Source organism: Physeter macrocephalus, chromosome 17 (assembly GCF_002837175.3).
Source record: "Physeter macrocephalus isolate SW-GA chromosome 17, ASM283717v5, whole genome shotgun sequence".
NCBI classification, from domain to species: domain Eukaryota; kingdom Metazoa; phylum Chordata; class Mammalia; order Artiodactyla; family Physeteridae; genus Physeter; species Physeter macrocephalus.
Genome location: NC_041230.1, coordinates 28,441,426 through 28,459,356, shown reverse-complemented (window position 1 = coordinate 28,459,356; position 17,931 = coordinate 28,441,426). Strand labels below are relative to the sequence as shown.

The 17,931-nt window shown below is 51.2% G+C and overlaps 1 protein-coding gene across 22 annotated transcripts in view; it reads right to left on the bottom strand.

Annotated features, from left to right (window-relative positions):
* Nucleotides 1-17,931, bottom strand: part of NLRC5 (NLR family CARD domain containing 5) — a 128,258-nt gene that overhangs the window by 109,769 nt on the left and 558 nt on the right. For 16 of the 22 annotated variants that reach the window (XM_028478371.2, XM_055079060.1, XM_055079055.1 and 13 more), the window contains exon 1: nucleotides 116-15,682. The gene's annotated coding sequence lies outside the window, so the exon portion shown is untranslated. Of the gene's footprint in view, nucleotides 1-115; nucleotides 15,683-16,309; nucleotides 17,926-17,931 lie in introns of those variants that run through there. The other 6 variants (XM_055079054.1, XM_055079057.1, XM_055079056.1 and 3 more) reach the window with 6 other exon arrangements.

Sequence of the window (17,931 nt, the reverse complement as noted above, 5' to 3'; positions counted from 1 at the left end):
GGGGCTGTGAGACCCAGATAGGGGCAATGACTGTCCCAAGGTTGCACAGTGACCAAAGGTGGCCTCCTGGTTCCCACCACTGCCTTCCAAGGCATGCAGACCAAAGCATACTCACCAGCCCTTGTCTGGACTAAGTTGGCTATGATGTTGGAGATGATGCAGATCTCTTCGCAGATCTGGGGCGGACAGGGCAGGCGGCTCACCAGGCTGGAAAGGAGACCAGAAGCGGGGCAGGGCCACGTGGGGGGGGCAGGGCCACGTGGGGGTGGCAGTGCTGGGAACAGGCACAGGGGACTGACCACACTGGGAAGTGGTGGCTGTTTCTCAGGGAAGGGCAATGGGGGGAGGAGGACCCAACCTTGGGGCACAACCCCAGACTGCTCCCCACAGCAAGTGGTCGGGCCAGCGGGGTAGGTGAGCCCCACTCACCTGTCCCTTTAGGACCAGCTTCAGGGTGAAGGAGATGAAGTCTGTGAACAGCTGCTTGGTCCACCTGGGCCTGAAGGGAGCAAGTGTTGTGGTGATGCAGTCCTGTGCATCCACTGAGCTCCTACTGTGTGCCAGGTACTGCTCAGGGCTCTGCCAGCCTTGGAATCGTCCTATAACCCAGCTATAACCCCATTTCACAGCTAAGAACACTGAGCCTCAGAAGGAGCCTCAGACCTGGGTGTTAACCAGCCCAGAGTCCCTCGGGAGGCCCCATTGCCCGTGATGTTCATACCTGTTACACTCACACACATGGATATGCCTGAATCCAGATTCACACGTGTCCATCTGCTCCACGGGCAGAGAGGGGCCTGAGTCAGGGCTGCTCACAGCAATTTGACAGAGGGTTGGCCAAGACAAAGATCTGAGTAGAGTACTCAGGATCTCAGGTTCCAGAGTCAGAGGGGCTGCTGGGTTCAAATCCTGACCCCACCCCCTAGTGGCGAGCTGTGTGTCCTCAGCCAGTTACTTAGCTTGGCTAGGAATTGTAGCTGCGAACTTGTGTGATGCCTGGGATGCCAGCAGATATGAGCTTTTCTTTCCTTCCTAAGCTCTCTGTGCCTCAGTTTGCCCATATGTAAGAATGGGGTTAATAACACAATCTACCTTCCAGGGTTGGGTTGTGAGAATGTAATTAACTAATCCATGCAAATGGCTTGGAAAAGTGCTTGGCTCATAGCAAGTTCTCAGTAACTGTTAGCGATTATTTTTTTCCAGCCTTTAAGGGGGCGTTGATGGGGAGAGGTAGGTAATGACCCCACTGAAAAGATTGATCCCCCAGGTTTGGTTGCCACAGGCATGGTCTGGGGTTGACCCTCGGAGAGGCAGTGGACACACCACCCTTCCATACTCCTGGGGCTCATGCTAACAGGATGGGGCACACGTAGAAATGGGGGCCACAGAGGCAGCGTACTTACTTGCACTCCCCTTGGAGAGGCATGAGCAGCCTGTGGAAAGATAGGTAGCATTCAGGGCATTGGTCCACACACTGCCAGAATCACAGGCTGCAGACTCCCCTGACACCACATCAGGGCAGCCTCGGCCTCCAGGTAGAACCCATGTGCTGCCCAGGCCAGCCAGGAGCTAGGCTAGCTTTGGGCTCCCCTAGCCAGCAAACTTCCCAGGCTGGACCGTCTTTGGCAGCCTCAGAATCCTCGGTCTGCCTAGCCTTCCCTCTTCGCTGAGGCCGATTGCTGGAGTCCAGCCTCCCTGCCTCCCCAGAGGGAGTAGGACACATATTCAGCTGTGTTGATCTGAAGGTCAGTAGAGTCGATTTCAAAGTCGACAGACTGATCAACCCTCAACCTGCAAGGAGGCCACGGCCCAAGACCCTCTTTCCGCCCTCAGCCCAGAGAGAGGCATGTCAGCTGAATGGGAATGCTTATCTCCAGGCACCCCAGGGTCCCCTTGAAGATCACAGACGCATTCTGAATGGAGACATTGGTGGACTTGTCTTCCACCAACTCTACCTGGCTGCTGGCGACGGACAGGTGGCTGATCTGGACGCTGGGAGAACAAAGGGAAATAAGGAAGGGTGTCGGGGGCCTGGGAAGAGGCAAGGGGGTGTTTTTGTCACATCTCCACTTCTTGTCATCCTGCGCTGCCCAGGGATGCAGTGGGCAAAGCCCTGTCCTATCCTCCTGGAGCTGAGTCCAGCTTCACCCAATATCAGTCATGGTCAATCACATTTAATCTCTACTCCACCCATGTTTATTTTGGATAAGATATATATTAATGAAATTTATTCTATGGAAGTTTGGTCTTATTGAATTGTTGATGGTTTATTCAGGGTAATATCTCTTTTAACTTCTCCAGGCATCTTTGCCATCTCTGACCTCTTGTGATGTAGGTCTAAGATGGCTTTATCCTAATTTTACAGAAGGGAAACTGAAGCCTAATGTTACACAGAGAGTGCGGGGCTGGGGCAGCCCCGTTGGACGCCCCACTAGACCTGGGACGCCCCCACTCCAGCGGCTGGTGGTAGGTGCTTTCCTCCCAAGGGGTAACGGTGGCATTCTGCATTGCCAGCGACCCCTAGTGGTAGTAAAATGTTTACACCGACTCCAGCACCGGGTTGGTTACCTGTGCAAATCAGAGTCCACCTGTATTGAGCTTGTCCTTGGGTCGGGGGGGGAGGGTGTTGGGGAAGATGAGGTTAGTTTTAGGACAAAGATTAGGTCCCTGAACAGTGTCTTCCCCATCCCTGAGGCCTCACACAGACATACAGACACAGAACCTGTTCCCTTGCAGCCTGAGGGGTCCAGAAGGTGGATGTGTCGTGTTCCAGGGGCCAAGCCTAGTGCTTAGACCTGGGTTGGAGCCTGAGCTTGCCGCCTCTAGCCTCGCTGTGTGACCTCCAAGCTGTTTAGCCTCTCCGAGCTCCTGTTTCCTTGGTCAGTAAGCAGGGCCAGTAGCGGGATGTGCTGAAGGTAAAATGAGGTATTGTTTGTAAAGGTGCCTGGCCTATAGCACAGCCTCAGCCCAGGTAAAGTCGGGAGACTCAGTTTGACAAGAGATCTTACTACCCTGCCTCCCTCTACCCCCAAAAGACCCCATCAGTAGGGGAGAGAAAGGGCCGTTCTAAGGCCCGAATCTTACTGGGGCTGTTGGAGAGACTGATACTTTCCAATAAATCCCCACAGGGGCACCGGGGGATGGTGAGTGGGTTGAAGCAGCATGGTGGGGGCAGGTTGTGCAATACCAGGCTTCTGGCCCTGGTACCAAGTCAGGTGGGGAGGTCTGAGTTCTCCTGGCTGCTCTTCCTCTCTGGGGCTGGGGGCAAGTTTCAGGCTACTCCCCACCAATCCCCAACTGTTCACACCCCGGGCCCGACTCACTTGTGCAGACCTTACTTGACTTGGCCAAGGATCACCATGGCCCTTTGCCCTTGATGTCGCTGGGGGCTCTCTGGATCACCTTGGTGGTCTCCTGGCTCATGAGAAGGGAGGGCAGTGGTGAGGGGCTATAGGCCCAGGACCAGTTCCCTGTCCCTTGGCCTCAGCTGTGGCTCAGCCTCTTTGGGATGAGGGGTTGGACTTGGCCTCACTCTGGCATCAGTTAGATGGCTACGCTCAGGGCACATAGAGAGGGCTCTGACCCCTGACCCTGGCCAGAGATCCCAGTCATACCCTAGCCTCTGGATCCCAACACACAGGAACCCCATGATCCTAGTCAAATGGCAGCCTCTGAACCCAGCCACATACTAAGCCCAGCGTCACCGAGACTGTGCCGGGACACGCCCTCCCCCAAATACAAACTGATTGTGCAGTCCAGGGACTCAAACCTTGAGATCCTCCGTTTTAGAGATCATTGCGTTCAGCCTCCCTATGCCCTTATTTTAAGAGGCTGGGGCCCAGAGAAGGTAGGGGAGCTGACCAAGGTCACACAGCAGTGAGTGAGTGACAGAGCCTCCGCATCCTGGGCTCATGCTAACCCGACTCCAGCCACGGAAGGATCCCCAACACAAAATACACACGGACCTCCTAACCTTCACCTTCTAACCTGGCTCTGCTCTGAAACTTAACTCGAACCCCAGAATGATCCTGGGTCCCGGGCAAACACAAACTCCCACATCAGGCTGTTTGCAGCCCCTCAGGGACCTTCTCACCAAAGAGCTTGACTTGAAGGTGAGGACAGGAGAGAGTGAGGATTTCTCCACTCAGCCCAGGGCTGTCCTCTCTCTGGGGTACAGTGTGGCAGCCCCTGCATCAGAGCTGGCTTCTGGCCAGGGAGTCTCCTTCTCAGTGGGTGCCCCCCAAAGGAGCCCTGGACCGACAGACAAATGAGGAGACAGATGCATGCACAGAGCAGTGGTGGTGGTACTTACACCCCAGGAGGGCAGGCTTGGTAAGTCGGTACATAACGCCTGGTACAAAATGCCTTTGGGTCACTGCCCAGCAGGGCTGGGGGCAGGAGAGAGGCAGCGAGCGTGGTTCTCGGGCAGCCGTGGGCAGGCCCACGCGGAGCTCATGTCTGCACAGCTCCCACGGGACAGGAGGCACTTCCGGGGCAGAGGGTCTTGCCTAATTCGCTGCCCCTCTGGCCTTCTCTCAGGTTCAGAGCCGGGCCTCCAGCCAGGATGCCCACCTTCTGCTCGTCTCCCCTCGACCACCTGGCACCATGTTCGCCCTCTCCTATGTATCTGGATAATTGCTTAATACTTAAAACAAAATTTATTCTTTTTTTTTTTTACTTAAACAAATGTATGTAAAAATAAACGTTATCTCTTTTGCCATAAATAGAAAGAGGCTAACATACAATGACAATAAAATGAAGACATTTCATTGTTGCCAGATACTCTCGCTTGACAATGACCCTAAGTTTGAGGCATGCTGTTGCATGTAAATCAAAACTCGGTTCAAGGGCTTCCCTGGTGGCGCAGTGGTTGGGAGTCCGCCTGCCGATGCAGGGGGCGCGGGTTCGTGCCCCGGTCCGGGAGGGTCCCACGTGCTGCGGGGCGCCTGGGCCCGTGAGCCATGGCCCCTGAGCCTGCGCGTCCGGAGCCTGTGCTCCGCAATGGGAGAGGCCACAGCGGTGAGAGGCCCGCGTACCGCAAAAAAACAAAAAAAAAACTCAGTTCAAAAAGGGAGACAGCTTTGTGGGTTTTCCCTTGCTGGAATTTGGTACCAGGGTACTTAATGCTGCATCTGTGTACCGCGCAGCATCATCTTGCACGTCCCCAGGGGTACGTGGCTCACACTTGGGTATCCTGGTTTAGAGATCATTGCCCTTAGCCTCCCTTATTGAACTGTGCAAGAGGCTGAGGCCCAGAGACAGGAAGCGAGCTGCTTGAGCAGTCAGTGAGAGGGCCTCCCCACCTTGGGCTCTTTCTTTGCCCCCATTGACCTGCTGTCTCCCCAGAGCTTTTGCCCTCCTTGGAGCTTCCCAAACATCCTCCATCACCGACAGCCTGTCTCTGGGGCAGGATGAGGCCAGGGGCTATCTTGGAGTACACCCCCCGCCCCATGCTGGCACCCTTCAAGTTCTCTTTGCGATTACAGTAGCCTGGAATCAGAATTTTGGGGGTGTCAGGACCACTCCTGCCAGCTGGGTTCCCATGTCCTTGGCTTCCAGAGGATTGAGAGGTAGGAAGGGAACAACGCTGAGTGAACGCCTGCCACACCCAGGCCCGAGCAGCGCACTCACCGTCAGTGTCCCCCTCCCGCACCACCGGGAGCTCTCTACCGACAGGCGAACACACGGAGGGAGGTGCTGGCACTCACCTGGCACCTCACAGTTGCAGCTCTGGAGGTCTGGGAAGCCTAGGTCCAGCGGGGCAGGAGGCCTGGGGACACACCGAGAGAATAGCGTTCTGCCACACTGAACTTAACCCCACGTCCTAAGATGGTAACAGGAGCCAGGCTGACGATGGTCATGGCTCCTACTGCCACGGTCTCAGTCTCTGTGGCCACCCTCTATAGGACGCCTTCCTGGAGTACGTACCTCGTCCTTGCCATCCCCTCCCATTCTGAATTCTCTTCAGTACCAGTCACAGGACACATAGCATGGTTCACCATGGATGAGCTCTTGTGCCATTCCATTTTTAAATATTAATCAATTAAGTTTTAAAATATAACACTGGTATCTGCATAGTCAAAAGTCACGGAGAAAAGGAAATCAAGTCACTTGTCAGTCCTCCCGTCCTGGAGCAATCTGTGTGTGTGTCCGTGCATGCGTGTGTGTGTGTGTGGCAGGGGAGTGAGGGGCTTTCCTCCATAAAGGTTTTTGCCTCTGCACATTCATTCCACAAATATTTACTGAGCACCTACTCAACTAATGTGACCCCAGTCAGGAACACAGAGGGTGGGGAACTAGATGCCAGCCCCTCCTCTCATGGTCCCACATTCTAGACTTGGGTGGAGACCCAGGTATGGTGGTCTCACCTCCACTTCCCAGAACCAGGAGGCAAGATGACTATTTGCTGAATAATAACATCCACCGTTCATTGAGCTCTTATTGTGAGCCTGCTAGGCTGTGAGCTCCCTGAGCCAGGAGCGTGGCTGCACTGGATCCTCACATAGTAGGTGCTCAGCACATAGTAGGCCCGCAATAAAAGCTTGTTGAATGGCGTAGAAAAGCCAGGTGCTGTGCTGAGCTCTTTACATGCTTTATCTTATTTGGTTCTTATGATAAACTCATAAGGAGCTATCAATTATTACCTTCATTTTATAGGCGAGGGATCTGAGTTCAGAGAGGTGCACTAACATATTCTAGATGATGAAGCTGATGGACATTAGAAGGAGGACCTAAACTATAAGGTCTGTATTCTGTGCAGAGGGCTTTCACAAGTCCCCGAGCCCCGAGTGGGGGTGGGGTAGGAGCACACACTGGGAGTCAGGGATCGGGTCTAGTTGGCCCCAGACTCACTCACTGTGTCACCGTGGATTGGTCACTGGCTCTCTCTGAACCTCAGTTGCCTCATCTGTAAAATGGGAAAATGTTGACTGTTGCCCTTTGCATCCAAGGAGATAAAGGCAGTGGACCCAATATGTATACATATAGCTGATTCACTTCGTTGTACAGCAGAAGCTAACACAACATTGTAAAGCAATTATACTCCAATTAAAAAAAAAAGAGTCCTATATATAGGCTTTTGCTTGATCAGCACAAAGTATCTCTGGGTGGGTACACAAGATGCTGAAAACATGGGCTGCCTCTGGGAGGAACTGTGTGTCTCGGAGAAAGGGGTGGGGGAATTCCATGCCTTTTGAATTCTGGGTCACATGAATGTATTATTTTTCAAAAACTATAACATACAGTGTTTTACTCACAGCTGGGGCCAAGAATTCCCCTTAGCAACTGAGACCAAACAGCCGATTTCTCCTTCTCAAGAGTCCTCAGGCAGGGAGCCAGGGCCGCAAGGATGTGACAGGATGCTATCCACAAAGGGAGGGCTTGCCCAGCCTGCTCTCGGGCAGGTCCCTCCCTAGGCCCACGTGATACACCCACTCACAGAGCTGGGTGAGCCTCACTGATTCCCAAGGCCCAGCTAGGGGGTCCTATTTCCCCTGGGCACCCAGCCCCTGGGGGGTACATACCCACAGTCATCGCGAGGGTATGATGAGCAGGCATGCACCCACTGGCCTCACCAGGGTGGGGGCTGGAGGGCAGAGATTCCGCCCAGGAATCCCCAACACCCCCATCCACGGGCTGGGGCTCGGGAGCCTCGTTAATGGGCTCCATTTCCCAGGAACGGGAAGACTCCCTGGCAGGCTACTGTCCTCCTGGCTGCTGTTCATGTTTCACTCCTGGGATCGTGGAGGGCAGTGACTGAGGGTGCCCCGGCCAGGGTTCTGGCGGTCGCGGCTGTACCCACAGCAGAGAGGGAGACTTGCCCATCCTTTAGTGCAGCTGGCTGCTGGGGGGCCTGGCATGGGAGTGTGAGAGGCCCAGGGGGTAATGGATTAAAAAGCAAAATAAGGGCTTCGCTGGTGGTGCAGTGGTTAAGAATCCACCTGCCAATGCAGGGGACATGGCTTGAGCCCTGGTCTGGGAAGATCCTACACGCTGCAGAGCAACTAAGCCCACGAGCCACAACTACTGAGCCCACGAGCCACAACTACTGAGCCCGTGGGCCACAACTACTGAAGCCCACGCACCACAACTACTGAAGCCCGCGTGCCTAGACCCTGTGCTCCGCAGCAAAGAGAAGCCACGACAATGAGAGGCCCGCGCACCGCAACGAAGAGCAGCCCCGCTCACCGCAACTAGAGAAAGCCCTCATGCAGCAACGAAGACCCAACGCAGCCAAAAATAGATAAATAAAATAAATTAATTTTTTTTAAAAGGTTTAAAAAGAAAAATAAAACAAATAGAACCAACCAAGCAACCAACCAAAACCAAAACAGAAACAAAAAAATCTATCCCTGGCCAGGAGGGATAAGTTAAGAGGTTGGGATTAATAGATAAACATTACTATATATAAAACAGATAAACAACAAGGACCTACTGTATAGCACAGTAGACTATACTCAATATTTTGTAATAACCTGTATGGGAAAAAAATCTGAAAAAGAATATATATATATATAAAACAATCACTTTGCTGTACACCAGAAACTAATACAACATTGTAAATCAACTATATTTCAATTAAAAAAATCTATCCCTTCAAACTTAGAATCCTGCAACTTAAATTTTTAAAACTTAATAATCATCATAATATCAGCTATATTTTTGAGCTATATGCTGTTTACATTATCTCATTTAATCCTCTTGTATTTACTTTTATCATGGTAAAATACACATACCTTAAAATTTACCATTTTAAAAGGTACAGTTCAGTGACATTTAATACATTCACGGCATTGTGTGCAAGCGTCAAATTCCAGAACATCTTCTTCACCCTAAAGGGAAACTCCATACCCAATCAGCAGTCACTGCTCCCAACCCCCCAGCCCCTGGCAACTACAAATCTGCTCTGGACCTTTTGTATAAGTGGAATCCTACATCATGATGATTGTAAAAGTGCAAAAAAGTCAGCTAGGGATTAGGGCTGGGATATCTTTTTAGTGGGGGGAGGGGGGAGGTGGGCATTATTCAGTTTACCACAGTTTCACTGAGGGAGAAAAATGTCTCTAAAGCAGATAATGATGACAGCCCCAGACCCTGATTATGTATACGTAGGTCCATATCAGATTATTTGGAAGGACGCACACTAGATTGTTAACTTGGTCACCTGGGGTGGGGGTGGGGGCAAGGATGGGGGAGATAAAGTCACCCTTGAGTCCCCGGGGGACTGACTTGCTCCTTCATGTTCAGTCACAACAAGGAGTAGGCGGCTGTGTCTACGCCGTGCCCAGGGGTCTCTAAAGAAAGAGAACTTCTGAATGTGAGCAGGCTACATGTGCCTCCCAGCGTGGGCCACTCACCGGCTGTGCGACTTGGGTAAGCCACTTAACCTCTCAGAGCCTCAGTTTCTTCAAGCATAAAATGGGCGCGTTCTACGCCATCTCCTAGGGTTGGTGGGAGAAGTAAAGGAGGTATTGCTTGCCTGGCCCACAGTCGGCTGTCTTATCATCACGGCTCATCCTCTTCTCCAGGCTGGGAGGAAAGCTGCTGGGTGTTAATATACTCTGCTCTAGCGAGGCCTTGGTCCTCAAGGCTGGCAGGGAAGAAGTCGCCCATCACTAGAAGGTGAGTTTCTGCAGCAGTGCCCGGCACACAGTAGGACCTCATTACGTATTTGTGGATGGAAAGACTGTGAGAGCTCCCGGGATGTTGGTTAGTCACTGCCGCCACCGGGCTGACCTGAGGGTCCTCCTCCCTGTTAGTGCGGGTGGTGGCCCTGGATGCGGGGACGGAGCCGAAGGGCTCTAGGATCCAGTTGCCCCTGCGATGCCAACCTGTGAGCCTCGGAGGGGCCTACTCCCCACAAGCCAGGGCTGAGCCCAAGGGTTCAGCTGTATTCTGAACAGGCTTGGGGCTGAGAGTAGGGGAGACAGACAGCTACAGAGCACCCCTGAGAAGAGACCCAGAGCCCAGCCAGCTGTACACACCCCCAGAATTCCAGATGCTAGCACCTCAGGGACCCGGGTCCCTTCCCCCCATGACCCCAGGAGTCCCAAACCACCTACGACCACAGGTCCACTTTCTGAGTCCTAGGTCTTCCAGCAAGCCTCAGCCAGGGGCCACTGGCTAATCTGGCAGAGGCCTGGGGCGATCAGGGGAAGTGGGGACAGGACAGAGGGAGACTTCAGAGGGCCTCGCGTGCCAAACTCAGAGGAGACCCGTCCTGAAGAAGGCCCTGCTCGGCCTCTGCTGCCCCCTGGTGGCTGGAGACCAGCTGGCCCCAGGCTTCCGGCCCAGCCCAGTGCCACTGGGTAGCGCTGAGGGCTGGGGAGGGGGAGGCGGCTGTAACTCAAGATGCTCGCATACCTGGTGTACCTGTACCCACACACCTGCCCAGATAAAGCAATCCACGTGCACATGCAAATAACCTTGTGTGCACGTGTGCACGGATGTGCACATCCCACATACACACGCGGGCCCCCTATACACAGGCCGATACACACCAACCCCAGCTACATCTGCCTATGAGACGCACACGCCCACACGTGTGCACATGCACCCACGAGAGCCACCCAAACACAAACGATCGCGATGAGATTCGTGTCTTTTTTTTTTTTTAAACATTTTCATGGGCTATATGTTCACAAAGCTTTTAGTGTTTCCTGACCTCCATCACTCAAAAACTACTGCCACGATTTCTGCCTTCTCTGCACATGCTTTAGACTGTTACTTACTTAACCTTTTAAACCGACTCGCTTTTTTTACTTAAATGTATTTTAAAAGGGAACGTCATATCTCCACTTTAAGTAGAAAAATACGCTTATCTAATACATTGAAAAGGAACACGGTTATTAAAATAAGGGACAGACCCTCTAGATTTGGTTCTGCACACCCACCCCAGGGGACGTTTGCCGCCTTTGGAGAACACTGCGTTATTTTGAGCCTCATGGCCCCTGTGGGGTGGACAGAGCAGTTTTTTATGTCCTAGGGCCCTATGTTTTGGATGAGGGAGCAGGGGCTCAGCCTGGAGAGGCCCCAGGGCTCAAACCAGCTCCCGTGCCCTTGCACTCTCTGCCCTTCCCTAGGGATGACCTCGCTGGCCCCATGCCGCCAGCGCCTCCCTGTCTGCCTCCAGCACCACCTAGATGCGGGTCTCCCGGTCAGCCCACACCAGGACTCTTACCCTCTGCAGTTCCCTGCTGCCCTCAGCCAACCCACCCCCTGGTCCTCCCTGACTCCAAATCCTCCCACCTGCCTCCTGTCACCACTGGCACTCTCCTCCATGCCCTCAGCTCCTTGCTCTGACCCTGGATTTGAGGCCTTCCCCGCAGGCTCTCAGTGACCAGTCCTCCCTCCTATACCCCTTGCGCGTAAATCGTTTCTCCTCCCTCTCCCCGCCCCCGGAAAACTCCAGCTCCTTGAACTATAATCCATCAGACCATACTCTTCCCTCGCTTATGACTCCTCCAATGGATCCCATCTCACTTTGACTAGAACCCACATTCCTTACGATGGCCTAGAAGGCCCTATAGGATCTGTCCCCCCACTTCTGGATCCCTTCCCCCACCACCCCCTTCACTCAACTTCAGCCGCCTGCCACCTTCTAAGGCATTGGCTATGCTGACCTTGTTCCTATCTCAGGACCTTTGAACTCGCCTCTCTTTCTACTTGGAAGACTCTTCCCCAAATCTTTGCTTGGTTTGCTCCAGCTCATCATTCAGGTGTCACCTCCTCAGAGGCCTTCCCTGACCACTGTCTAAGCACTTGTCCTCCCCCAAACCCACCGCTATCTAGAGTGTCCCCCATCCCATTATTCTCTTTTCTTTCTATGTTTTTTCCCCAGTACTTGTCATTTTATGTCCACTTGTTTCCTTCTTTTGTCTCTGTCATCCTGCCAGGATGTAAGCTCCATGAGGGCAGGAACACCTGGCACCAGGAAGGCCCTGAGTGCATAACTGGGAGTGTTGACCCCATGACACGTGCCTGCCTGCGTGCTCTTCGTTCAGCCACCTGTGTGGCAGGGAACGCAAGCTCCTGCACACTCAGGCTTGCCTGAGTACAACAGGCATCAGAGCGTCCGAGTCGGCTGCTGCCGGGCCACTGGGTACCCACTGTGGGCAAAGCCACTCTTGGATGTGTCACGTCAGAGACAGCTAGCCCCACCTCACTTCGTGCTCCCTGCACCGTTATATCCCACCCCTTCCACTCTAAGGACGTGCTTCCAGCGGAGGCTGCCTCTTCCCACTTCCCCAAGGCTGCCCAGCCCACTTCTGGAACGGGAAACCTTCTTTGTGAGGCACAGAGCAAAGCCTTATACCTTCTCTGGAGCCGCCCCCATATGCCTTTGGTCTCAAGCAGAACCGGGGGGCACCTGATTCTGAACAAGGGACACAGCCTGCCTGGCAGCAACCCCGCTGGTCAGTATGGTGCACCAGGCTGAGGAGCAGGACTCCTAACCTCCAGAGCTGGGACCCTTTATCAGTCAGGGTTCTAGCAGAGAAACAGAACCCATAGGAGATTATTTGCTTGTTCCTGTCTTTCAAGAAATGGGCTTACATGATTGTAGAGGCTGGCTAGGTGAGTCTGACATTGCAGGGCAGGCCGGCAGGCTGGAAACTCTTGAGAAGAAGCTGATACTGCCGCCCGCGGCCTTAACGGCTTCATCCTCTGGAAACCTCAATTTGTCTCTTCAGATCTTTCAGCTAGTTGGATGAGGCCAACTCAGATGCAGAGGATAATCTCCTTTACTTAAAGTCTACCAATTGTAGATGTTAATCACATCTGCAAAATAACCTCCCAGCAACACCTAGATTAGTGTTTGATTGAATGACTAGGCCTAGCCCAGTTCACCTTTTATCAGCTTGCTACCCACGCACACGTCCTTAAACCACACTTAATCTCCAGATAAAGAAACTAACAAAGGCTTGCTTCCATCGAATGTGATGCAACTATCCTGCCTATAACCCAAAACACACGGATCCTTTCCCCAGGAGAGGATGCCAAGTCCTTGGGTGACAGTTACTCTTCTCTATGAGATCCTGTAACTTAAATCCTGTGATGTAGGGACTTCCCTGGTGGTCCAGTGGTTAAGACTCTGTGCTTCCACTGCAGGCGGCACGGATTCGATCTCTGGTCGGGGAAATAAGATCCCGCAGGTTGCGTGGCCAAAGAAGAAAGATCCTGTTATGTAAAGTTAACTATTATTAATTCATCTTATGTTACATGATAAGGAGATAAGACAAAAAGATTTACTTTATACTTACTATATATCTATACAAGTTTGTGTACGAAGATACAAATAGCACAAGATGATATACAAATAGCACAAGATGATGAATTACATGAAAATTACAAGATAATTCATGATAATTTCAGGCCTCATTTCTGCAACTGGTCACATAGATGTAGCTGGTCTTTACAACTACTTTCTGCCACTACCCATTCCACACCCTCAGCAAGCACCTCAGATGGTCATGGTTGCTGGGGTGACCCAAACCTTCATTCCTGAAGAGTCAGGGCCATTAGTAGTCCTGCCTTAATTGCATTTTCCATCGACTTTAAGGCAGTGTAGCCCTTAGGGATCTCCTGTATTCTGCACATCTTCTTCCTTAATTGTATAGTAGCAGCCCGATTTCCTCTTGGTAATCAGGGTCAGTCACCCCAGCCAATAGGATAACTCCCTTTCTCTGCCTGATGACTTGGAGGCTTGAGGAGCTGTCTGAACTTCCAGTTCAATGACATCAATGTTGTGTCTCCGGAAAGCACTTCTCCCTGTTGTGGGGTGAATTGCGTCCCCCCAGGTTCACGTCCATCCAGAACCCTGGGATGTGACCTTATTTGGAAATAGAGTCTTTGCAGATGTAAATCCAATGGCTCAGTAGTTACTCAAAAGTAAAGGGATTATCTGCAGAGGATGGCAGGACTTTGTCCCCAAATCCTAAGGGCCTCCACTGTGATTCACCTGTAGGGACCTGCCGCAAACTCCAGACAGCATCCCTGCATGCCCCCGCCTCTTCAAGCACCAGGAGATCTGCTGGATCCTGTGGCCCAAGTGGCAGAGCAGCGCACACAGCAGCCTGGACCTGGTGCAAATCTTTCTCTTGTTCTGGGCCCCACTCAAAATAGGCAGCTTTTCAGGTCACTTGGTAAATGGGCCAGAGTGACACACCCAGAGAGGTCCAATATCCAGAGAGGCCAACTAGGTGTTGTGCCTGGTTTTTTGGCTGTAGGAGGGGCCAGATGCAATAACTTATCCTTCACTGAAAAAACAGGTATCTTGACACACACCCAACCAGTGCATCGCTAGAAATTTCACTGAGGTGGAAGGCCCCTGACTTATAGTGAAATTTATTTCCCACCAACGACAATGCAAATGTCTTACCAGTATATCTATAGTTACTACTTCTTGTTCTCTAGATGGAATCCGCATATATCATCGATGTTAAACCTGTGGGATATTTTGTGGAAGGGAAAGGTGATCAAGATACCTGCAGACCAAATTATAATGACATCAAGCTGGAGAGTTGATCTACCCGAGGCAGGACAGTGAAGGTGTATTGCTGGTCTGGCCAGCTGAAAGCAAGCTGCTTTTCGTGGTCTTAACTAACAGGTATTGAGAAAAGAGCACTTGCCAGATCAGTAGCTGCAAACCAGGAACCAGGGGATGTGTTAATTTGCTCAAGTAATGAAACCACATCTGGAAGAGCAGCTGCAATTGGAGCCACCACCTCCAATCATCAGTTTATGATCATCCACTGTCATCTTCCACGATCCATCTGTCTTCTGCCCAGACAGAATGGGGGTTGGAGATGTGGGAGTCACCACCCCTGCATCTCTCAAGTCCTTGATGGTGGCACTGATCTCTGCAGTCCCTCCAGGGACGCAGTATTGTTTTTCATTTACCATTTTCCTAGGTAGAGGCAGTTCTCGTGACTTCCACTTGGTTTTCCTACCATAATAGGCCTCACTCCACACGTGAGTGAACCAATGTGGGGATTCTGCCCGTTGCTAAGTACAGGCACACCTCGGAGATACCGCGGGTTCAGTTCCAGGCCACTGCAATAATGCGAATATCGCAATAACGTGAGTCATATGAACTTTTTTTTGGTTTCCCAGTGCCTGTAAAAGTTATGTTTACACTATACCGTAGTCTGTTAAGTGTGGAATAACATTATGTCTAATAAAACAATGTATGTACCTTAATTTAAAAATACTGTATTGCTAAAGAACGCTAATCATCATCTGAGCCTTCAGCGAGTATCTTTTTGCTGGTGGAGGATTTGAAATATTGAGAGAATCACCAAAATCTGACAGAGACACAAAGTGCGCAAATGCTGCTGGAAGAATGGTCCTGATAGACTCGCTCAGCACAGGGTTGCCACAAACCTTCAATCTGCAAAAAAAACCAGAGTTATCTGCGAAGCACAATAAAGTGAAGCACAGTAAAACAAGATGTGCCTGTGTGTCTATTTCAACTATACATTCTGTAACTGGGGACATAACCACAAGATGGGTTCAGGGACCCACTGTACCTACTGTGAGATGGACCTGACCTCCCTAAGTTTCTACTTTATTTTTTTTTTTAATTGAGCATTTAAAAAAAATTATTTATTTTTGGCTGCCTTGGGTCTTTGTTACTGAGCGCGGGCTTTCTCTAGTTGCGGCGAGCGGGGGCTACTCTTCGTTGAGGTGCACACAATAAAGTGAAGCACAGTAAAACAAGATGTGCCTGTGTGTCTATTTCAACTATACATTCTGGAACTGGGGACATAACCACAAGATGGGTTCAGGGACCCACTGTACCTACTGTGAGATGGACCTGACCTCCCTAAGTTTCTACTTTATTTTTTTTTTAATTGAGCATTTAAAAAAATTATTTATTTTTGGCTGCCTTGGGTCTGTTACTGAGCGCGGGCTTTCTCTAGTTGCGGCGAGCGGGGGCTATTCTTTGTTGAGGTGCGCGGGCTTCTCACTGCGGTGGCTTCTCTTGTTGCGGAGCATGGGCTCTAGGTGGGAGGGCTTCAGTAGTTGTGGCTCGCGGACTCTAGAGGGCAGGCTCAGTAGTTGTGGCACACGGGGTTAGTTGCTCCGTGGCATGTGGGATCCTCCTGGACCAGGGCTCAAACCCACGTCCCCTACATTGGCAGGCAGATTCTCAACCACTGCGCCACCAGGGAAGCCCCATAAGTTTCTACTCTTGACTGGCGGACCACAGTCACGTTTTGGGTCTCCTTGAATTAGTTTTAGTTTAGATGGCTGTGTCCAGCCATCCCCCCAAAGTCTGATTATTTCCTTTTCCCCAATGCACAGTCACCTTGATAAAAAGCTTCAGGTTCCTTTAGGGGAAGGCTAGGCGAAACAGTGTAAATTTTTTCAGTGTTGCAGGGTCCTTCCTCAAGGATACTTGCCCCCCTTCATTCAAGGGTTTCTGGGTCTGGAAACTGTCTCAAGTCCGGGAATTGATGGAGAAGCTAATTCTGTTCGGGTGATTCAGCTGAGACTTCTGTTCACTTCTGCTTACACAGATCAAGAATTCAGTTAGCCTGCCCATTTCTTTCTTTCCAAGGGATACCATGATCATCTGGTCAATGCCCTAGGTCTCTGCAAGTCCAACGATTCTATTTCTTTTTAGACTCTGCTGGTACCATAATGGTATTCACAGCCACCTTATCTCTGGTGATTTAAGTTCTACCACTTGGCCCCTGCCACCCTGGAATCCGATTATCCCTATTGCATTTAAGGATCTTAGTTCAGTAACTGTGGTTCCCACTGTAATTTCTGACCTACAGAGAAGAATGACCACAGAGCTCTGCAATGATGCTGGGCTCCCCTCGCAAATTTATTTCTCACAGTCGTGGTGAAAGGTGTGTCCTCTGGACCCTCGCAGGGTGGGTGAGCAGGTCTGACATGATAAATCCACTCCGAGGGACTTCCTTGGTGGTCCAGTGGGTAAGACGCCGCGCTACCAATGCAGGGGGCCCGGGTTCGATCCCTGGTGGGGGAACTAGATCCCGCAGCCATGCCACAAGTAAGAATCCTCCTGCTGCAACCAAAAGATCACACGTGTTGCAATGAAGATCCCACGTGCTGCAACTAAGAACCGGCACAGCCAAAATAAATAAATAAATATTTAAAAAAAAAATCCACTCTAACATTCCAATCTCCCTAAGATTCAGAATACCTTCCGCTACAGTTCCCTAAAGCAATCCTGGCATTTCAACTTCATTGAATGTAGGCCAACTGTTAGACTATGTTTCAGCCAACTAAACTATTAGAGTCCTTCCTCACTCTTCATGCTAAAACAGTAAATGCAGAATCTCTGCTTAGTGCGTCCATGTTAATAAATTCAGCCTGATCCAACTCAATGTTGCTTCCACCACTAACCCACACCCATTAATATCCATTCCCACGCACCCCGTGAGATCTGTCTGTATAAATTGGAAAAATCATGCAGCTCTTTCAGTGTGTAGCAAAAAGCTGTTCACTCCTTGAGGCCTGCTGGGACTTGAGTCTGGTTATAGGTCTAGAAGCAAAGAGAGGTGGGGTGGGCATAGGTCCCGAGAAGAATCAGCAGCATTTCTCAAGGTAACTACCTCGGGGAAGCCACTACAGTTTCTTCTGACAAAGGGTTAACTGCCTTAGAAATGGGTAAAGGAGCTACTTCTGACAAAGATGACCTGTAACCTCTCCCTCAGTCAGACTAAAGATCCGCATGGCTTCTGATCCCCTCCCTGGCCATATAAAGAATATTTATCTCCATTATTCATTATGTATGTATGCCATCACTTCTCACCATGCATCTGTCTGCTGCTTAGAATGCCAAACAAGATGTTGATTAATAGTAACAACTGCAGGGCTTCCCTGGTGGCGCAGTGGTTGAGAGTCCGCCTGCCGATGCAGGGGACGCGGGTTCGTGCCCCGGTCCGGGAAGATCCC